Source organism: Ranitomeya variabilis, chromosome 2, assembly GCF_051348905.1.
Source record: "Ranitomeya variabilis isolate aRanVar5 chromosome 2, aRanVar5.hap1, whole genome shotgun sequence".
Lineage (NCBI taxonomy): Eukaryota > Metazoa > Chordata > Amphibia > Anura > Dendrobatidae > Ranitomeya > Ranitomeya variabilis.
Genome location: NC_135233.1, coordinates 31263700 through 31287786, shown reverse-complemented (window position 1 = coordinate 31287786; position 24087 = coordinate 31263700).

The window sequence follows — 24087 nt, the reverse complement described above, 5'->3', positions numbered from 1 at the left end:
TCAGAATAAATGAGTTCAGAAGCCATATTGTCTCGTACCTTTGATTTATGAAAAGTTATTTGAGACAACACTATTTACGTCTATCCATTTCTCCTTTACGACAGCTTAGTAGTGTTTTTATACTTTTTATATACTGTTTTTATGTTCATTATCATTACACATTAGGCGTGTTTTGCGCCTTTTAGTAAAAAAAAAATAAAAAGAGAAAGCTATATGTGCATATGATAATTATGAAGCAGGCCAGACGAAATGAGTTGCTTTTCTCAACGCCCCCACACTTTTTTTTTGGAAGCCAGAACCTCTTGAAGGAATTAGGCAACACAGCAGATGCTTTAAAATTATAAGAAATAATGATCTCTTTACCATGGTGACAAAACCACATAAAAGTTTTCTTGGACAACCGCTCGTTTCTACTTTAGGATCTCGAACGTGGGAAAGTGAAACATTTATAGGGAAACGCATGGACTCCTCGTCACCCACAGAATGACGACACTTTTAAGATCAATCAGGATGGAGTGGGCTCGAGTAAATTAAATTGATTTTCAACAAAACATTGTTAAAAAATAATAAAAATTGTAAAATGTTAAAAAAAGTAGGAATATTAGTTTATTTGTTTCATATATAAAGATTGCAAAATATAAAATATTGAGGAAATGTAGGTACACACAAGTCACATTAATCTTATTGACGTTCTTGACTCTCCGAGCCATTGCTCATATTTTTGTGCGGATGTTAATCCCCATCCATACGTATTGTTCTAGAAAATGGCTCGGATTTACTGTCTTCAAAAGTTGTGCTCCAATCTGTAGCAATTCTGCCACGTTTGAGCCTGGCCCAATCGTAAAATTGGCAGAATTGCTGGTAATTCCTCAGCTCCTCAGTTTCTACTGTTCCCTCCATCTGTGTCTTAAAGGGAACCTCTCGCCAGGTTTGACCGATATGAGATAAGGCCACCACCAGTCCTCATATACAGCATTCTATAATGCCCCCAACTTCACCTGTAGGCAGGGCCGGGCTGGCCATCTGGCAATTCTGGCAAATGCCTGTCTGGTCATGTGCTGCCTTATCTGCTACGTTGTTAACAGAGTCAGTGTTCTCAAGATACCCATACTGTTAAGAGTTGTGATGGAGCACAAAGTTGCTGACTCCGTCACTTACCCCAGTAGGCCATGGGTATCATTGGAAATATTGGTTTTGCAGAAAATCTTCCTTTCCTCCATCCAGGGTAATGTCAGTGATATATCCCATCTGGGTCATGGGGACGGGGACAACATGGGCCAGTGTGATTTCAAATGCCAGGGCTGAATTTCAGCCACAGTCCATACCTGCCTGTAGAAGAAGAAAAATAACTTTTATTATACTCACCTGCAGGGCGGTCCGGTTCAAGGGGTGTCGTTCTTCTTGGTCCGGCGAATCCCATCTTCTTGCAATGCCACCCTCCTACTGCTTGCTTTGTGTGGTTGACTGTTGTGAATTTGGATTCTGGGCTCCCCCGGTGGCTACTGGTGGAATTGAACTTGTGACATCATCTTCCCTGTTCACCTGTTCTGATTAGATCTGGGTGTCGCTATATAACCTGGCTTCTCTGTTAGATGCTTGCCGGTCAACAATGTTATCAGAAGCCTCTCTGTGCTTGTTCCTGCTCCCAGACATCTACTAGATAAGTTGGACATTCGTCCATGTTTTGTTTTTGTATTTTGGTTCCAGTTCACAGCTGCAGTTTCGTTACTGTGTCTGGAAAGCTCTTGTTGATCAGGAATTGCCACTCTGGTATTATGAGTTAATGCCAGAGTCCTAAAGTAATTTCTGGATGTGTTTTGTTAGGGTTTTCTACTGACCATGAAAGTATGCTTTCTGTCTTCTGCTATCTAGAAAGCGGACCTCAAATTTGCTAAAACTATTTTCCTGCTGCGTTTGTTGTTTCATCTCATATCACCGCCAATATATGTGGGGGGCCTCTGTCTCCTTTCTGGGCATTTCTCTAGAGGTGAGTCAGGTCTTATATTTCCCTCTGCTAGCATTATTTAGTTCTCCGGCCGGCGCTGGGCATATAGGGATAAAAAGTAGGACATGCTACCTGGCTACTTCTAGATGATGCGGTAGGTTTAGTTCATGGTCAGTACAGTTACATCTTCCAAGAGCTTGTTCCTATTGAGGCTTATGCTAGTTCTCTGGCCATGGAGATCATGACAGTTTGACCGGCCCACTAAAGGGTTAAAATCCTTGGCTGAGAAAGGAGAGAAATAAGAAGTCTGCTGAGAATTTTTTTTTTTTTTTTTTTTTTTTTCTCTAGTTGTGAGTGTGCTCTTAATTGGATCACTTGCCAGTCTGTCTATGCGGCAGTCTTTCTTTTTTTTCTCTCTCCTTCTAATCTTTGCATGGCTCTATGTTCACCTGTCTATAATGGATCTACAGAGTGTAACTGCAGGTTTGAATAATCTCGCCACGAAAGTACAAAGTTTGCAAGATTTTGTTGTTCATGCTCCGGTATCAGAGCCGAGAATTCCTTTGCCGGAATTCTTCTCAGGGAATAGATCTAGCTTTCAGAATTTTAGAAATAATTGTAAGTTATTTTTGTCCCTGAGATCTCGTTCTGCTGGAGACCCTGCACAGCAGGTTGGGATTGTGATTTCCTTGCTCCGCGGCGACCCTCAAGATTGGGCTTTTGCATTGGCACCAGGGGATCCTGCGTTGCGCAATGTGGATGCGTTTTTTCTGGCCTTGGGCTTGCTTTATGAGGAACCTCATTTGGAACTTCAGGCAGAAAAAACTTTGATGTCCCTATCGCAGGGGCAAGATGAAGCTGAAATTTACTGCCAAAGATTCCGTAAGTGGTCTGTGCTTACTCAGTGGAATGAGTGCGCCTTGGCGGCTACTTTCAGAGAGGGTCTTTCTGATGCCATTAAGGATGTTATGGTGGGGTTCCCTGTGCCTGCAAGTCTGAATGAGTCCATGACAATGGCCATTCAGATCGATAGGCGTCTGCGGGAGCGCAAACCAGTGCACCATCTGGCGGTGTCCACTGAGAAGACGCCAGAAAACATGCAGTGTGATAGAATTCTGTCCAGAAGCGAGCGGCAGAATTTTAGACGGAAAAATGGGTTGTGTTTCTATTGTGGGGATTCTACTCATGTTATATCAGCATGCTCTAAGCGTACTAAAAAGCTTGATAAATCCGTTCCCATTGGCACTTTACAGTCTAAATTTATTTTGTCTGTGACCCTGATTTGCTCTTTGTCATCTATTACTACGGACGCCTATATCGACTCTGGCGCCGCATTGAGTCTTATGGATTGGTCCTTTGCCAAACGTTGTGGGTATGATTTAGAGCCTTTGGAGACTCTTATTCCTCTGAAGGGGATTGACTCCACCCCATTGGCTAATAATAAACCACAATACTGGACACAAGTGACTATGTGTATTAATCCGGATCACCAGGAGACTATTCGTTTTCTGGTGCTGTATAATCTACATGATGATTTGGTGCTGGGATTGCCATGGCTGCAGTCTCACAACTCAGTCCTTGACTGGAGAGCTATGTCTGTGTTGAGCTGGGGATGTAAGGGGACTCATGGGGACGTACCTTTGGTGTCCATTTCATCATCTATTCCCTCTGAAATCCCTGAGTTCCTGTCTGATTATCGTGACGTCTTTGAAGAACCCAAGCTGGGTTCATTACCTCCGCACCGGGAGTGCGATTGTGCTATAGATTTAATTCCGGGTAGTAAATACCCAAAGGGTCGTTTATTTAATCTGTCTGTGCCTGAACATACTGCTATGCGAGAATATATAAAGGAGTCCTTGGAAAAGGGACATTTTCGTCCATCGTCATCTCCCTTAGGAGCCGGTTTTTTCTTTGTGTCAAAAAAAGACGGCTCTTTGAGACCATGTATTGATTATCGGCTTTTGAATAAAATCACGGTTAAATATCAATACCCATTGCCGTTGCTGACTGATTTGTTTGCTCGCATAAAGGGGGCCAAGTGGTTCTCTAAGATTGATCTCCGTGGGGCGTATAATTTGGTGCGGATCAGGCAGGGGGATGAGTGGAAAACCGCATTTAATACGCCCGAGGGCCACTTTGAGTATTTGGTGATGCCTTTTGGTCTTTCTAATGCCCCTTCAGTCTTCCAGTCCTTTATGCATGATATTTTCCGCGATTTTTTGGATAAATTTATGATAGTGTATCTGGATGATATTCTGATTTTTTCGGATGACTGGGACTCTCATGTCCGGCAAGTTAAGAGGGTTTTTCAGGTTTTGCGGTCTAATTCTCTGTGTGTCAAGGGTTCTAAGTGCGTTTTTGGGGTTCAGAGAATTTCCTTTTTGGGATATATTTTTTCTCCCTCTTCCATTGAGATGGATCCTGTCAAGGTTCAAGCTATTTGTGATTGGACGCAGCCCTCTTCTCTTAAAAGTCTTCAGAAATTTTTGGGCTTTGCCAACTTTTATCGTCGATTTATTTCTGGTTTTTCGGATGTCGTTAAGCCATTGACCGATTTGACTAGACAGGGTGCTGATGTTGCTAATTGGTCCCCTGATGCTGTGGAGGCCTTTCAGGAGCTTAAGCGCCGTTTTTCTTCTGCCCCTGTGTTGCGTCAGCCTGATGTGACTCTTCCTTTTCAGGTTGAGGTCGACGCTTCTGAGATCGGGGCTGGGGCAGTGTTGTCGCAGAAAAGTTCTGACTGCGCCGTGATGAGGCCTTGTGCCTTCTTTTCCCGTAAATTTTCGCCCGCTGAGCGGAATTATGATGTTGGGAATCGGGAGCTTTTGGCCATGAAGTGGGCGTTTGAGGAGTGGCGCCATTGGCTCGAGGGGGCCAGACATCAGGTGGTGGTATTGACTGACCACAAAAATTTGATCTATCTTGAGACCGCCAGGCGCCTGAATCCTAGACAGGCGCGCTGGTCATTATTTTTCTCTCGGTTTAATTTTGTGGTATCGTACCTACCGGGTTCTAAGAATGTTAAGGCGGATGCCCTTTCTAGGAGTTTTGAGCCTGATTCACCCGGCAACTCTGACCCCACAGGTATTCTTAAGGAGGGAGTTATCTTGTCAGCCGTTTCTCCAGACCTGCGGCGGGCCTTGCAGGAGTTTCAGGCGGATAGACCGGATCGTTGTCCGCCTGATAGGTTGTTTGTTCCTGATGATTGGACCAGTAGAGTCATCTCTGAGGTACATTCTTCTGCATTGGCAGGTCATCCTGGAATTTTTGGTACCAGGGATTTGGTGGCAAGATCCTTCTGGTGGCCTTCCCTGTCACGAGATGTGCGAGGCTTTGTGCAGTCTTGTGACGTTTGTGCTCGGGCCAAGCCTTGTTGTTCTCGGGCTAGTGGATTATTGTTGCCCTTGCCTATTCCTAAGAGGCCTTGGACACACATCTCGATGGATTTTATTTCAGATCTGCCTGTTTCTCAGAAGATGTCTGTCATCTGGGTGGTGTGTGACCGTTTTTCTAAGATGGTCCATTTGGTTCCCCTGCCCAAATTGCCTTCTTCTTCCGAGTTGGTGCCCCTGTTTTTTCAAAATGTTGTTCGTTTGCATGGTATTCCTGAGAATATCGTTTCTGACAGAGGAACCCAATTTGTGTCTAGATTTTGGCGGGCATTCTGTGCTAGGATGGGCATAGATTTGTCTTTTTCGTCTGCTTTTCACCCTCAGACTAATGGCCAGACCGAGCGGACTAATCAGACCCTGGAGACATATCTGAGGTGTTTTGTGTCTGCTGACCAGGATGATTGGGTTGCTTTTTTGCCATTGGCGGAGTTCGCCCTCAATAATCGGGCCAGCTCTGCCACTTTGGTGTCCCCGTTTTTCTGTAATTCGGGGTTCCACCCTCGATTTTCCTCCGGTCAGATGGAATCCTCGGATTGTCCTGGAGTGGATGCGGTGGTGGAGAGATTGCATCATATCTGGGGGCAGGTGATGGACAATTTAAAGTTGTCCCAGGAGAAGACTCAGCTTTTTGCCAACCGTCACCGTCGTGTTGGTCCTCGGCTTTGTGTTGGAGATTTGGTGTGGTTGTCTTCTCGTTTTGTCCCTATGAGGGTCTCATCTCCTAAGTTTAAGCCTCGGTTCATCGGTCCGTATAAAATATTGGAGATTCTTAACCCTGTTTCCTTCCGTTTGGACCTCCCTGCATCCTTTTCTATTCATAACGTTTTTCATCGGTCGTTATTGCGCAGGTATGAGGCACCGGTTGTGCCTTCCGTTGAGCCTCCTGCTCCGGTGTTGGTTGAGGGTGAGTTGGAGTACGTTGTGGAAAAAATCCTAGACTCCCGTGTTTCCAGACGGAGACTCCAGTATCTGGTCAAGTGGAAGGGATACGGCCAGGAGGATAATTCTTGGGTCACTGCATCTGATGTTCATGCCTCTGATCTGGTTCGTGCCTTCCATAGGGCCCATCCTGATCGCCCTGGTGGTTCTGGTGAGGGTTCGGTGCCCCCTCCTTGAGGGGGGGGTACTGTTGTGAATTTGGATTCTGGGCTCCCCCGGTGGCTACTGGTGGAATTGAACTTGTGACATCATCTTCCCTGTTCACCTGTTCTGATTAGATCTGGGTGTCGCTATATAACCTGGCTTCTCTGTTAGATGCTTGCCGGTCAACAATGTTATCAGAAGCCTCTCTGTGCTTGTTCCTGCTCCCAGACATCTACTAGATAAGTTGGACATTCGTCCATGTTTTGTTTTTGTATTTTGGTTCCAGTTCACAGCTGCAGTTTCGTTACTGTGTCTGGAAAGCTCTTGTTGATCAGGAATTGCCACTCTGGTATTATGAGTTAATGCCAGAGTCCTAAAGTAATTTCTGGATGTGTTTTGTTAGGGTTTTCTACTGACCATGAAAGTATGCTTTCTGTCTTCTGCTATCTAGAAAGCGGACCTCAAATTTGCTAAAACTATTTTCCTGCTGCGTTTGTTGTTTCATCTCATATCACCGCCAATATATGTGGGGGGCCTCTGTCTCCTTTCTGGGCATTTCTCTAGAGGTGAGTCAGGTCTTATATTTCCCTCTGCTAGCATTATTTAGTTCTCCGGCCGGCGCTGGGCATATAGGGATAAAAAGTAGGACATGCTACCTGGCTACTTCTAGATGATGCGGTAGGTTTAGTTCATGGTCAGTACAGTTACATCTTCCAAGAGCTTGTTCCTATTGAGGCTTATGCTAGTTCTCTGGCCATGGAGATCATGACAGTTGACGCAACCCTTCATCATCCACACAGTCTCTTCGGCAGGGAAGCACCATCCACAAGAAGCAAGAAGGAGGGTGGCAGTCGTAAGAAGATGGGAGGACCAAGAACATTGACACCCCTTGGTCCAGACCGGCCCACAGGTGAGTATAATTAAACTTATTTTTCTTGTCTTGCAGGTCAGGTTGGGGACAGATGTCCAGCATTATAGAATGCTGTATATCAGCCCTGAAAGGTGGTGGCAGTATCTCTTATCGGTCAAACCTGGTGACAGGTTCACTTTAAGATGCAGATACAGTTAAATATAATGGTGGAGCGGGAATCGTTAGCTCTCTGCTCCACCATTGACCTATGCCGTCTAAGGCTCAGCACAGGAGGCTCGATGACTGCATGGCTTAGCACCAAGTCAAGGTCCACTCCGCTCATCCTGAGAACTTTATGGGGGGCATCATTAAGTGTGATATGGGGAAATCCTACTGTGGGGGGGACACCGAGGGCATGTTAATGGGTTTGGGGGCAATGTGGTAGCATCATTGTGTCCAGAGATATTGTAAGGGCTTTATAATATGTAACGGAGGCATCATACTGTGGGGTCATTATAACGTGAAAGGAATAACTTGTGGGGGGCATCAGACTGTGTGGGAGGCTATTTACATATATGTGTGGCTTCAAAATGTCTAAGTGAGGCATTTTTGGGCACTGTGCTGTGGGGGTGCTTTGATCGTATCAAAATGTGTGTATTAGGGGCCACTGAGAGGACATCATTGAGTGCAGACAATATAAGGTAAAGGGTGACTCTAAGGCCACGTTCACACGTTCAGTATTTGGTCAGTATTTTACATCAGTATTTGTAAACCAAATCCAGGAGTGGGTGATAAATACAGAACTGGTGACGTGTTTCTATTACACTTTTATCAACAAAACTTTTTGCAATGGTTTTATACAAATTAGAAATCTTATAATTTTCACGCAGCTAACGGGATTTTTTAGACTAACTTTAGGTTCTGACAAGAAAGCAGCATGTGCATTAGCAGCAATAGACTGTCTCAGACCCTATCTTTTATATTTTAAGCGTCTAATAAGCGTGTGCAGAGGTCCTGTGGATCCTGTATTATCAGCTCTGAAGGAGGAGGTGAGCAGGGACATTGCGATTGGTGGATCCTGTGTGATCTACTGTATATAGAGGTGTTATCAGTCATTGTACAGGAGGAGGAGGGTGAGCTGTGACATCACCTATTGTGAATGGTGGATCCTGTGTTATCTACTGTATATAGAGGTGTTATCAGTCATTGTACCGGAGGAGGAGGTGAGCTGTGACATCACCTATTGTGAATGGTGGATCCTGTGTTATCTACTGTATATAGAGGTGTTATCAGTCATTGTACAGGAGGAGGAGGTGAGCTGTGATATCACCTATTGTGAATGGTGGATCCTGTGTTATCTACTGTATATATAGGTGTTATCAGTCATTGTACAGGAGGAGGAGGGTGAGCTGTGACATCACCTATTGTGAATGGTGGATCCTGTGTTTTCTACTGTATATAGAGGTGTTATCAGTCATTGTACAGGAGGCGGAGGTGAGCTGTGACATCACCTATTGTGAATGGTGGATCCTGTGTTATCTACTGTATATAGAGGTGTTATCCGTCATTGTACAGGAGGCGGAGGTGAGCTGTGACATCACCTATTGTGAATGGTGGATCCTGTGTTATCTACTCTATATAGAGATGCTACCTGTCATTGTAAAGGAGGAGGTGAGCTGTGACATCACCTATTGTGAATGGTGGATCCTGTGTTATCTACTGTATATAGAGGTGTTATCAGTCATTGTACAGGAGAAGGAGGAGGTGAGCTGTGACATCACCTATTGTGAATGGTGAATCCTGTTATGATCCTTAGTGGTTGAGGATCACAACTTACTCCAGCTAAGTAACAAACATAGGACAAGCTCTAGGGAGGTGGTAAACTGGACTGACCGCAAATCTGAACCTATCCAAACACACTAGAAGTAGCCGGTGAACGTGTCTAAAAATCCTAGACGTCTCGAGCCAGCCTGAGGAACTAACTACCCCTAGAGAGAAAGAAAGACCTCTCTTGCCTCCAGAGAAATAATCCCCAAAGATATAGAAGCCCCCAATATGTAATAACGGTGAGGTAAGAGGAAGGCACATACACAGGGGTGAAAACAGATTCAGCAAATGAGGCCCACTAATACTAGATAGCAGAAAATAGAAAAGGGGTCTGTGCGGTCAGTAAAAAACCCTTACAAAATATCCACACTGAGATTTCAAGAACCCCCGCACCAACTAACAGTGTGGGGGGAGAAACTCAGTCCCCTAGAGCAACCAGCAAGCGAGGAGATCACATTTTAGCAAGCTGGACAAGAAACATGATGAATGCTGATAATCAAAAAATGAACAAACAAAAACTTAGCTTGTCTTGGAGAGACTGGGAGCAAGGTAGTCACAAGGAATCTGAAGAGCACTGAATACATTGATAGCAGGCAAGGAACTGACTATCCAGGTGAGCTAAATAGGAAACCAACCAAGGATAATGAACCAGCTGATGCAGCCAACCTGCAGAAAGACAACACTACACAGTACCGCTTGTGACCACTAGAGGGAGCCTAAAAATAGAGTTCACAACAGTACCCCCCCCTTGAGGAGGGGTCACCGAACCCTCATCAAGACCCCCGGGCGATCAGGATGAGCCGCGTGGAAGGCACGAAACAAATCGGCCGCATGAACATCAGAGGCGACAACCCAGGAATTATCCTCCTGACCATAGCCCTTCCACTTAACCAAATACTGAAGCCTCCGTCTAGAGATACGAGAATCCAAAATCTTCTCCACCACGTACTCCAATTCGCCCTCGACCAGCACCGGAGCAGGAGGCTCAACAGAAGGAACCACAGGTACCACATACCTCCGCAACAAAGACCTATGGAACGCATTATGAATGGCAAACGATGCTGGGAGATCCAAACGAAAAGACACCGGGTTAAGGATTTCCAAGATCTTATAAGGACCGATGAAGCGAGGCTTGAATTTAGGAGAGGAGACCTTCATAGGAACATACCGAGAAGACAGCCATACCAAATCCCCAACACGAAGTCGGGGACCCACACCGCGGCGGCGGTTGGCAAAGCGCTGAGCCTTCTCCTATGACAACCTCAAATTGTCCACCACATGGTTCCAAATCTGCTGCAACCTATCCACCACAGAATCCACCCCAGGACAGTCGGAAGACTCAACCTGACCCGAGGAAAAACGAGGATGGAAACCAGAATTGCAGAAAAAAGGCGAAACCAAAGTAGCAGAACTAGCCCGATTATTAAGGGCAAACTCGGCCAATGGCAAAAAAGTCACCCAATCATCCTGATCAGCAGAAACAAAACATGTCAAATAAGTTTCCAACGTCTGATTAGTTCGCTCGGTTTGGCCATTAGTCTGAGGATGGAAGGCCGACGAAAAAGACAAATCAATGCCCATCTTAGCACAAAAAGTCCACCAAAACCTGGACACAAACTGGGATCCTCTATCAGACACAATATTTTCAGGAATGCCGTGCAAGCGAACCACATTCTGAAAAAATAGAGGAACCAAATCGGAGGAGGAAGGCAACTTAGGCAAGGGCACCAAATGGACCATCTTGGAAAAACGATCACACACCACCCAGATGACAGACATTTTCTGAGATACTGGAAGATCCGAAATAAAATCCATGGAAATGTGCATCCAAGGCCTTTTCGGGACAGGCAAAGGCAAAAGCAAACCGCTGGCACGAGAACAGAAAGGCTTAGCCCGAGCACAAATCCCACAAGACTGCACAAAGGAACGCACATCCTGCGACAAGGAAGGCCACCAGAAGGACCTAGCCACCAAATCTCTGGTACCAAAAATCCCAGGATGACCCGCCAACACCGAAGAATGAACCTCGGAAATAACTCTGCTGGTCCATCTATCCGGGACAAACAGTCTCTCTGGTGGACAACGGTCAGGTCTATCCGCCTGAAATTTCTGCAGCACTCGTCGCAAATCTGGGGAAATGGCAGACAAAATCACTCCCTCTCTGAGAATACCAGCCGGCTCAGAAACTCCCGGAGAGTCAGGCACAAAACTCCTAGAAAGTGCATCAGCCTTCACGTTCTTCGAACCAGGCAGGTATGAGACCACGAAGTTGAAACGGGAGAAAAACAACGACCAACGAGCCTGTCTAGGATTCAGGCGCTTGGCAGACTCGAGGTAAATCAGATTTTTGTGATCAGTCAAGACCACCACACGATGTTTAGTGTTGTGAATTAGACTTTTTGGCTCCCTCTTGTGGTTACTTGTGATATGACTCTGGGATTTTCTTCCCTCAGTTTGCACCCAGCTGCATCGTTAGTTCAGGGGTGTTGCTATATAAACCTCCTGGAACCTTAGTCCAGTGCCTGGCATCGTTGTAACCAGACACATTCTGTTTGCTCCTTTCTGCTGGTCCTGGTTCGTGCAAAATTAAGCTAAGTCTGCTTCTTGTTTTTTTGGGTTATTTGCTTGCTCTCATTTTTGTCCAGTTTATACTAAATGTGATTCCTGACCTTGCTGGAAGCTCTAGGGGGCTGGTGTTCTCCCCCCGGGCCGTTAGACGGTTCGGGGGTTCTTGAATTTCCAGTGTGGATATTTTTGATAGGATTTTTGCTGCTGACCATATAAGTTATCTTTCTATATTCTGCTATTTAGCTAGTGGGCCTCTCTTTGCTAAATATCTAGCTCATTCTTATGTTTGTCTTTTCCTCTTACCTCACCGTTATTATTTGTTGGGGGCTTCTATCCAACTTTCGGGGTATTTTCTCTGGAGGCAAGAAAGGTCTGTCTTTTCCCTTCTAGGGTTAGTTAGTTCTCCGGCTGGCGCGAGACGTCTAGGATCAACGTAGGCACGTTCCCCGGCTGCTGGTATTTGTGGTGCTAGGATTAGATATATGGTCAGCCCAGTTACCACTGCCCTATGAGCTGGTTTTCTATGTTTGCAGACTTAGTAATTATTCCTGAGACCCTCTGCCATTGGGGTCATAACAGTATGCCAGGCCCACATTGAATGTTTAATGCATTGCAGAAGTGGGATAATAAGAAAGGAAATTCTGAGTTTTTTTTTTTTTCCTTCCTCTCTTCCTCCCCTTTACCTTTGAGTGGCTTGTGCTTGCTGCAGACATGAATGTCCAGACCTTGATTACAAGTGTAGACCAGCTGGCAGCTCGTGTGCAGAGTATACAAGATTTTGTTACCAGTAGTCCTATGTCTGAACCTAAGATACCTATTTCGGAATTATTTTCTGGAGACCGATTTAGGTCTAGGAATTTCATGAATAATTGTAAATTGTTTCTTTCTCTGAGACCCCGTTCATCTGGAGATTCTGCTCAGCAAGTTAAAATTGTTATTTCTTTTTTGCGGGGCGACCCTCAGGATTGGGCTTTCTCGCTAGCGCCAGGAGATCCGGCATTGGCAAATATTGATGCGTTTTTTCTGGCGCTCGGATTGCTTTACGAGGAACCCAATCTTGAAATTCAGGCAGAAAAAGCCTTGCTGGCTATTTCTCAGGGTCAGGATGAAGCTGAAGTGTATTGCCAAAATTTTCGGAAATGGTCCGTGCTTACTCAGTGGAATGAGTGTGCTCTGGCCGCAAATTTCAGAAATGGCCTTTCTGAAGCCATTAAGAATGTGATGGTGGGTTTCCCCATTCCTACAAGTCTGAATGACTCTATGGCGCTTGCTATTCAAATTGACCGGCGTTTGCGGGAGCGCAAAACCGCTAATCCTCTGGTGGTGTTGTCTGAACAAACACCTGATTTAATGCAGACTAGAAATGAACGGAAAAATCATAGACGTCAGAATGGGTTGTGTTTTTACTGTGGTGATTCTACACATGTTATATCAGCATGCTCTAAACGCCTAACAAGGGTTGTTAGTCCTGTCACCATTGGTAATTTGCAACCTAAATTTATTTTGTCTGTGACTTTAATTTGCTCTTTGTCTTCTTACCCTGTTATGGCGTTTGTGGATTCAGGTGCTGCCCTGAGTCTTATGGATCTGTCATTTGCCAAGCGCTGTGGTTTTGTTCTTGAACCATTAGTAAATCCTATTCCTCTTAGAGGTATTGATGCTACGCCATTGGCGGAAAATAAACCGCAGTTTTGGACGCAGGTGACCATGTGCATGACTCCTGAACATCGGGAGGTGATTCGTTTTCTTGTTCTGCATAAAATGCATGATTTGGTCGTTTTGGGTCTGCCATGGTTACAGACCCACAATCCAGTCTTGGATTGGAAGGCAATGTCTGTGTCAAGTTGGGGCTGTCAGGGAATTCATGCTGATTCCCCGCCGGTGTCTATTGCTTCCTCTACTCCTTCGGAAGTTCCTGAGTATTTGTCTGATTATCAGGATGTATTCAGCGAGTCCAGATCCAGTGCTCTGCCTCCTCATAGGGACTGTGACTGCGCCATAGATTTGATTCAAGGTAGTAAATTTCCTAAGGGAAGATTATTTAATCTGTCTGTACCTGAGCATGCCGCAATGCGTTCGTATATCAAGGAGTCTCTGGAGAAGGGGCATATCCGTCCATCCTCTTCCCCTCTTGGTGCGGGATTCTTTTTTGTGGCCAAGAAAGACGGATCTTTGAGACCTTGTATTGACTATCGGCTTCTGAATAAAATCACTGTAAAATTTCAGTATCCTTTGCCTCTGTTGTTGGACTTGTTTGCCCGGATTAAAGGTGCCAAGTGGTTCATCAAGATAGATCTTCGTGGTGCGTACAACCTTGTGCGCATTAAGCAAGGTGATGAATGGAAGACTGCATTTAATACACCCGAAGGTCATTTTGAGTACTTGGTGATGCCTTTTGGGCTTTCTAATGCTCCCTCAGTGTTTCAGTCCTTTATGCATGATATTTTCCGGAAGTATCTGGATAAATTTATGACTGTTTATCTGGATGATATTCTGGTTTTCTCTGAAGATTGGGACTCACATGTGGAGCAGGTCAGGATGGTGTTTCAGGTCTTGCGTGAGAATGCTTTGTTTGTTAAAGGCTCAAAGTGCCTCTTTGGAGTACAGAAGGTTCCTTTTTTGGGGTTTATTTTTTCCCCTTCTGCTGTGGAGATGGACCCTGTCAAGGTCCGAGCTATTCATGAGTGGACTCAACCCACGTCAGTTAAGAGTCTTCAGAAGTTCTTGGGTTTTGCTAACTTCTACCGTCGTTTTATCGCTAATTTTTCTAGCGTTGTTAAACCTTTGATGGATATGACCAAGAAAGGTTCTGATGTTGCTAACTGGGCTCCTGCAGCCGTGGAGGCGTTCCAGGAGTTGAAGCGCCGGTTTACTTCGGCGCCTGTTTTGTGTCAGCCTGATGTCTCACTTCCCTTTCAGGTCGAGGTGGATGCTTCTGAGATTGGGGCAGGGGCCGTTTTGTCACAGAGAGGCCCTGGTTGCTCGGTAATGAGACCATGTGCTTTCTTCTCTAGGAAGTTTTCGCCTGCTGAGCGGAATTATGATGTTGGCAATCGGGAGTTACTGGCCATGAAGTGGGCATTTGAGGAGTGGCGTCATTGGCTCGAGGGTGCTAAGCATCGTGTGGTGGTCTTGACTGATCACAAAAATTTGATGTATCTCGAGTCTGCTAAACGCCTGAATCCTAGACAGGCCCGCTGGTCATTGTTTTTCTCCCGTTTTGACTTTGTGGTTTCATATTTACCAGGTTCAAAGAATGTGAAAGCTGATGCTCTTTCAAGGAGCTTTGTGCCTGACTCTCATGGAGTCACAGAACCTGTTGGTATTCTTAAAGAGGGAGTTATCCTGTCAGCCATTTCTCCTGATTTGCGACGTGTGTTGCAGAGATTTCAGGCTGGTAGACCTGACTCTTGTCCACCTGACAGACTGTTTGTTCCTGATAAGTGGACCAGCAGAGTCATTTCCGAGGTTCATTCCTCGGTGTTGGCAGGTCATCCGGGAATTTTTGGCACCAGAGATCTGGTGGCTAGGTCATTTTGGTGGCCTTCCTTGTCACGGGATGTACGGTCATTTGTGCAGTCCTGTGGGACTTGTGCTCGAGCTAAGCCTTGCTGTTCTCGTGCCAGCGGGTTGCTCTTGCCCTTGCCTGTCCCGAAGAGGCCTTGGACACATATTTCCATGGATTTCATTTCTGATCTCCCGGTGTCTCGGGGTATGTCTGTCATCTGGGTGGTATGTGATCGCTTTTCAAAAATGGTCCATTTGGTGCCTTTGCCTAAGCTGCCTTCCTCTTCCGATCTGGTTCCTGTGTTCCTTCAGAATGTGGTTCGTTTACACGGCATTCCTGAGAATATTGTGTCTGACAGAGGATCCCAGTTCGTTTCCAGGTTCTGGCGATCCTTTTGTGCTAGGATGGGCATTGATTTGTCGTTCTCGTCTGCCTTTCATCCTCAGACTAATGGACAAACTGAGCGAACTAATCAGACTCTGGAGGCTTACTTGAGGTGTTTTGTTTCGGCAGATCAGGATGATTGGGTGACCTTCTTGCCGTTGGCTGAGTTTGCCCTTAATAATCGGGCTAGTTCCGCTACTTTGGTTTCGCCTTTTTTTGCAACTCTGGTTTCCATCCTCGTTTTTCCTCGGGACATGTGGAGCCTTCTGACTGTCCTGGGGTGGATTCTGTGGTGGATAGGTTGCAGCGGATTTGGGATCATGTGGTGGACAACTTGAAGTTGTCACAGGAGAAGGCTCAGCGTTTTGCCAACCGCCGCCGCGGTGTGGGTCCCCGACTTCGCGTTGGGGATTTGGTGTGGCTGTCTTCTCGCTTTGTTCCTATGAAGGTCTCCTTTCCTAAATTTAAGCCTCGATTCATCAGTCCTTACAAGATATTGGAAATTCTTAATCCAGTGTCCTTTCGCTTGGATCTTCCGGTTTCGTTTGCCATTCACAACGTGTTCCATAGGTCTTTGTTACGACGCTACGTTGTGCCTGTGGTTCCTTCTGCTGAGCCTCCTGCTCCGGTGTTGGTTGAGGGCGAGTTGGAGTACGTGGTGGAGAAGATCTTGGATTCTCGTCTCTCCAGACGGAGGCTTCAGTATTTGGTCAAGTGGAAGGGCTATGGTCAGGAGGATAATTCCTGGGTGGTTGCCTCTGATGTGCATGCGGCCGATTTAGTTCGTGCCTTTCACGCTGCTCATCCTGATCGCCCTGGTGGTCTTGGTGAGGGTTCGGTGACCCCTCCTTAAGGGGGGGGTACTGTTGTGAATTAGACTTTTTGGCTCCCTCTTGTGGTTACTTGTGATATGACTCTGGGATTTTCTTCCCTCAGTTTGCACCCAGCTGCATCGTTAGTTCAGGGGTGTTGCTATATAAACCTCCTGGAACCTTAGTCCAGTGCCTGGCATCGTTGTAACCAGACACATTCTGTTTGCTCCTTTCTGCTGGTCCTGGTTCATGCAAAATTAAGCTAAGTCTGCTTCTTGTTTTTTTGGGTTATTTGCTTGCTCTCATTTTTGTCCAGTTTATACTAAATGTGATTCCTGACCTTGCTGGAAGCTCTAGGGGGCTGGTGTTCTCCCCCCGGGCCGTTAGACGGTTCGGGGGTTCTTGAATTTCCAGTGTGGATATTTTTGATAGGATTTTTGCTGCTGACCATATAAGTTATCTTTCTATATTCTGCTATTTAGCTAGTGGGCCTCTCTTTGCTAAATATCTAGCTCATTCTTATGTTTGTCTTTTCCTCTTACCTCACCGTTATTATTTGTTGGGGGCTTCTATCCAACTTTCGGGGTATTTTCTCTGGAGGCAAGAAAGGTCTGTCTTTTCCCTTCTAGGGTTAGTTAGTTCTCCGGCTGGCGCGAGACGTCTAGGATCAACGTAGGCACGTTCCCCGGCTGCTGGTATTTGTGGTGCTAGGATTAGATATATGGTCAGCCCAGTTACCACTGCCCTATGAGCTGGTTTTCTATGTTTGCAGACTTAGTAATTATTCCTGAGACCCTCTGCCATTGGGGTCATAACAGTTTAGCTCCTTCGAGCCAATGTCGCCACTCCTCAAATGCCCACTTCATAGCCAACAACTCCCGATTACCAACATCATAATTCCGCTCGGCAGGCGAAAATTTTCTTGAAAAGAAAGCACATGGCTTCATCACAGAGCCATCAGAGCTTCTCTGCGACAAAACAGCCCCTGCTCCAATCTCAGAAGCATCAACCTCGACCTGGAAGGGGAGAGAGACATCTGCCTGACATAAGACTGGAGCTGAAGAAAACCGGTGCTTCAGCTCCTGAAAGGCCTCCACGGCCGCAGGAGACCAATTAGTCACATCAGAACCCTTCTTGGTCAAATCCGTCAAAGGTTTAACCACGCTAGAAAAATTAGCGATGAAACGACGGTAAAAATTAGCAAAACCCAAGAACTTCTGAAGACTCTTAACAGACGTGGGCTGAGTCCAGTCATGAATAGACTGGACCTTGACTGGGTCCATCTCCACAGTAGAAGGGGAAAAAATAAAACCCAAAAAGGAGACCTTCTGTACTCCGAAGAGGCATTTTGAGCCCTTCACAAATAAAGCATTAGCACGCAGGACCTGAAACACCATCCTGACCTGCTTCACATGGGACTCCCAATCATCAGAAAAGACCAAAATGTCATCCAGATAAACAATCATAAATTTATCCAGATATTCTCGGAAGATGTCATGCATGAAGGCCTGAAACACAGAAGGAGCATTAGAGAGTCCAAAAGGCATCACCAAGTACTCAAAATGGCCTTTGGGCATATTAAATGCTGTTTTCCATTCATCTCCCTGCTTAATGCGCACCAGGTTATATGCACCACGGAGATCTATCTTGGTGAACCAACTGGCACCCTTAATCCGAGCAAACAAATCAGACAATAATGGCAGAGGATACTGAAATTTGACTGTGATTTTATTCAGAAGACGATAATCTATACAAGGTCTCAAAGAACCGTCCTTCTTGGCCACAAAAAAAAATCCTGCACCAAGAGGGGAAGAGGATGGGCGAATATGTCCCTTCTCCAAAGACTCCTTTATATAACTCCGCATCGCGGCATGCTCTGGTATAGACAAATTAAAAAGTCGTCCCTTAGGGAATTTACTACCAAGAATTAAATTTATAGCACAGTCACAATCCCTATGAGGGGGCAGGACACTGGACCTGGGCTCATCAAATACATCCTGGTAGTCAGACAAAAACTCAGGGACCTCAGAAGGAGTGGAAGAAGCAATAGACACCAACGGAGTATCGCCATGAATTCCCTGACAACCCCAACTTGACACAGACATAGCTTTCCAATCTAAAACTGGATTATGAGCCTGCAGCCATGGCAGACCCAAAACGACAACATCATGCAAATTATGCAAAACTAGAAAGCGAATCACCTCCTGATGTACGGGAGTCATGCACATGGTCATTTGCGTCCAATACTGAGGCTTATTCTCAGCCAATGGCGTAGCATCAATTCCCCTCAGAGGAATAGAAAATTCCAAAGGCTCCAGGACAAAACCACAGCGCCTGGCAAACGACAAATCCATCAGATTCAGGGCAGCACCCGAATCCACAAAAGCCATAACCGGGTAAGACGACAAAGAACAAATCAAAGTAACAGACAAAATAAATTTAGGCTGTATAGTACCAATGGTGACAGGTTTAGCGATTTTCTTTAAGCGTTTAGAGCATGCTGAGATAACATGAGTAGAATCACCACAGTAAAAGCACAACCCATTTTGACGTCTATGACTTTGTCGCTCAATTCTGGTCAGAGTTCGGTCACATTGCATAGACTCAGGTCTCTGTTCAGAAAATACCGCCAAAGGATGAGCAGATTTGCGCTCCCGCAAACGCCGATCAACCTGAATGGCTAAAGCCATAGAATCACTCAGACTTGTAGGGGTGGAAACCCCACCATAACATTCTTAATGGCTTCAGAAAGACCTTCTCTGAAATTTGCAGCCAGGGCACACTCATTCCATTGAGTAAGCACCGACCATTTCCGAAATTTTTGACAATACACCTCTGCTTCATCCTGACCTTGAGAGATAGCCAGCAACGCTTTTTCTGCCTGATTCTCAAGATTAGGCTCCTCATAAAGCAGTCCAAGAGCCAGAAAAAATGCATCTACATTAAGCAATGCAGGATCTCCTGGCGCCAGAGAGAAGGCCCAATCTTGAGGGTCGCCACGCAACAAGGAGATAACAATTTTAACTTGCTGAGCGGAATCACCAGAGGAACGAGGTCTCAGAGATAGAAATAACTTACAATTATTCTTAAAATTCATAAACCTAGATCTATCTACAGAAAACAACTCAGGAATGGGTATCTTTGGTTCTGACATAGGGCTATGAATAACAAAATCCTGAATACTTTGCACCCGTGCAGTAAGATGATCCACACTAGAAGTCATTGTCTGAATATTCATGTCTGCAGCTGAGCTCAAAACCACCCAGAGTTCAAGGGGATGAAAGAAGCTAAACAGACTGCAGCAAAGGAAAAGCGGGAGGAAAAAAGAAAATGTACTCAGGTCTTCTTTTTATCCCACTTCTGCGATGCATTAAACACTTTTTGGCCTGCTATACTGTTATGATCCTTAGTGGTTGAGGATCACAAATTACTCCAGCTAAGTAACATACATAGGACAAGCTCTAGGGAGGTGGTAAACTGGACTGACCGCAAATCTGAACCTATCCAAACACACTAGAAGTAGCTGGTGAACGTGTCTAAAAATCCTAGACATCTCGAGCCAGCCTGAGGAACTATCTACCCCTAGAGAGAAAGAAAGACCACTCTTGCCTACAGAGAAATAATCCCCAAAGATATAGAAGCCCCCAACATGTAATAACGGTGAGGTAAGAGGAAGGCACATACACAGGGGTGAAAACAGATTCAGCAAATGAGGCCCACTAATACTAGATAGCAGAAAATAGAAAAGGGGTCTGTGCGGTCAGTAAAAAACCCTTACAAAATATCTACACTGAGATTTCAAGAACCCCCGCACCAACTAACAGTGTGGGGGGAGAAACTCAGTCCCCTAGAGCAACCAGCAAGCGAGGAGATCACATTTTAGCAAGCTGGACAAGAAACACGATGAATGCTGATAATCAAAAAATGAACAAACAAAAACTTAGCTTGTCTTGGAGAGACTGGGAGCAAGGTAGTCACAAGGAATCTGAAGAGCACTGAATACATTGATAGCAGGCAAGGAACTGAGTATCCAGGTGAGCTAAATAGGAAACCAACCAAGGATAACGAACCAGCTGATGCAGCCAACCTGCAGAAAGACAACACTACAGGAGGAGGAGGGTGAGCTGTGACATCACCTATTGTGAATGATGGATCCTGTGTTATCTACTGTATATAGAGGTGTTATCAGTCATCGTACAGGAGGAGGAGGTGAGCTGTGACATCACCTATTGTGAATGGTGGATCCTGTGTTATCTACTGTGTATAGAGGTGTTATCAGTCATCGTACAGGAGGAGGAGGAGGTGAGCTGTGACATCACCTATTGTGAATAGTAGATCATGAGTTATTTCCTGTATATAGAGGTGTTATCAGTCATTGTACAGGAGGAGGTGAGCTGTGATATCACCTATTGTGAATGGTGGATCCTGTGTTATCTACTGTATATAGAGGTGTTATCAGTCATTGTACAGGAGGAGGTGAGCTGTGATATCACCTATTGTGAATGGTGGATCCTGTGTTATCTACTGTATATAGAGGTGTTATCAGTCATTGTACAGGAGGAGGTGAGCTGTGACATCACCTATTGTGAATAGTGGATCCTGTGTTATCTACTGTATATAGAGGTGTTATCAGTCATTGTACAGGAGGAGGAGGTGAGCTGTGACATCACCTATTGTGAATGGTGGATCCTGTGTGATCTACTGTATATAGAGGTGTTATCAGTCATTGTACAGGGGGAGGACAGTGAGCTGTGACATCACCTATTGTGAATGGTGGATCCTGTGTGATCTACTGTATATAGAGGTGTTATCAGTCATTGTACAGGAGGAGGAGGGTGAGCTGTGACATCACCTATTGTGAATGGTGGATCCTGTGTTATCTACTGTATATAGAGGTGTTATCAGTCATTGTACAGGAGGAGGAGGGTGAGCTGTGACATCACCTATTGTGAATGGTGGATCCTGTGTTATCTACTGTATATAGAGGTGTTATCAGTCATTGTACAGGAGGAGGAGGGTGAGCTGTGACATCACCTATTGTGAATGGTGGATCCTGTGTTATCTACTGTATATAGAGGTGTTATCAGTCATCGTACAGGAGGAGGAGGAGGAGAGCTGTGACATCACCTATTGTGAATGATGGATCCTGTGTTATCTATTGTATATAGAGGTGTTATCAGTCATCGTACAGGAGGAGGAGGTGAGCTGTGACATCACCTATTGTGAATGGTGGATCCTGTGTTATCTACTGTGTATAGAGGTGTTATCAGTCATCGTACAGGAGGAGGAGGAGGTGAGCTGTGACATCACCTATTGTGAATAGTAGATCATGAGTTATTTCCTGTATATAGAGGTGTTATCAGTCATTGTACAGGAGGAGGTGAGCTGTGATATCACCTATTGTGAATGGTGGATCCTGTGTTATCTACTGTATATAGAGGTGTTATCAGTCATTGTACAGGAGGAGGTGAGCTGTGATATCACCTATTGTGAATGGTGGATCCTGTGTTATCTACTGTATATAGAGGTGTTATCAGTCATTGTACAGGAGGAGGTGAGCTGTGACATCACCTATTGTGAATAGTGGATCCTGTGTTATCTACTGTATATAGAGGTGTTATCAGTCATTGCACAGGAGGAGGAGGTGAGCTGTGACATCACCTATTGTGAATGGTGGATCCTGTGTTATCTACTGTATATAGAGGTGTTATCAGTCATTGTACAGGAGGAGGTGAGCTGTGACATCACCTATTGTGAATAGTGGATCCTGTGTTATCTACTGTATATAGAGGTGTTATCAGTCATTGTACAGGAGGAGGAGGTGAGCTGTGACATCACCTATTGTGAATGGTGGATCCTGTGTTATCTACTGTATATAGAGGTGTTATCAGTCATTGTACAGGAGGAGGAGGTGAGCTGTGACATCACCTATTGTGAATGCTGGATCCTGTGTTATCTACTGTATATAGAGGTTATCAGTCATTGCACAGGAGGAGGAGGTGAGCTGTGACATCACCTATTGTGAATGGTGGATCCTGTGTTATCTACTGTATATAGAGGTGCTATCAGTCATTGTACAGGAGGAGGAGGTGAGCTGTGATATCACCTATTGTGAATGGTGGATCCTGTGTTATCTACTTACTGTGTATAGAGGTTTTATCAGTCATTGTACAGGAGGAGGAGGTGAGCTGTGACATCACCTATTGTGAATGGTGGATCCTGTGTTATCAGCTGTGCATAGAGGTGTTACCTGTCCTCGAAGTCTTGTCTTGGATGAAAAGGAGTCTGGTGAAACCTCTTCTTGAAAGTACAAGATGTATAAGCCTGAAAAAGCCCCAGGAGTCAGTGTGAAAATGGCAAGATTATTAAACACCTTTCAGATCGCAATGTATGTTATTCCTTTCATTGTGTAAACATCCAACTTTCCTTATGATCTAAAAGATATATGGGGCAAGGAATGATTAGAGGGACATGCTTGATTAAACGAAAAACTGATGCATATAATTGTTTTCTCATGAATATTTTGAAGTGTGAGCTAATGATGATATTCATGTGAGATACCTGGCGGTCTAGAGTGGTGCAGTGGTTAATTTCTAGTATCTCGGGTGGTCTAGTGGTTAACATACATGGTAATCTAGGATAGGCGTTGTTTACTCAATTTCCCTGGTGGGCTAGAGGGGTTAAGTAATTAGTATTAACACTTAATATTAGATATGAAACTCAGTGGGAACTTTTTATAGGTCTTAAATGTCCCCCAACTTTGCCAATGTCCCTGGTACATTGGTGGACAAGTCTGACCCTGTAAAAAAGTTTAACATTAGTGCGGATTGCAGAGATTACAAACCGTATTAGCCCTTGAATGGTTAAGGGCTGGTATCAGCAGGTTTTGCTTCCGCCGCTCTGGTTGGACTGGGAATGTTTGCATGTAAGTGTTGGGGTTTCTAGGGTAATATAGTTCTGAAACAAGATGATGTATCATTGGCATGTAATAAAACCATGTTGTCACACTCCCCCTAATCAACAGTCATTTAGTGCATGCCTAATGGAACCAGTGACAGATTAGTTCTCACCAGCTGAGGAATTCCGTAGCGCCGGGCTTTGATCTTTTGTCAGATTCGGGCTTTTATTCCGTGTGCTGCTTTCATTTTATGGCGTTTTGGCTCCGATCCCTGGATACTTTATAGATTTTTCTTAAACATTAATATAAGCAAACACCATGTGCGTGCCACGATTACCCGTCCTCCTGGCGTGACCTCATGTTGGTACCCACCAGGCAATGTTAGATCATTTTACTCCTCAGGTTCAGAAAATCAAGTTTCTGCAATTGTAACATAAAAATGTGCTAACAAAAATTGCAAAGGCTATCCTGAATCCATATCACTGCCCTGATACTGTCAGTCACTGTGACAATAAGAGTACCACTGGTCATATCAGACTCTCCTAGGGTTGCCCTTTCTGCATCCTTGTCAACCCGGCCAGGATGTCTGGTTACTATGATGGTTCCAGAAGAAGCGGAGACTTTCTGGACTCCCAGAATGTTTGGCATTTGATACTGTTAGTCACAATGACACCAAGAGTACCACCAGTCATATCAGATTCTAATAAGGTTGCCCTTTCTGCATCCTGCATCAACTCGGCCAGGATGTCTGGATACTTTGATGGTTCCAGAACAAGCGGAGTGTTGTGAATTCTGTTGTGGGTTCTGCTCTTAGGCTCCC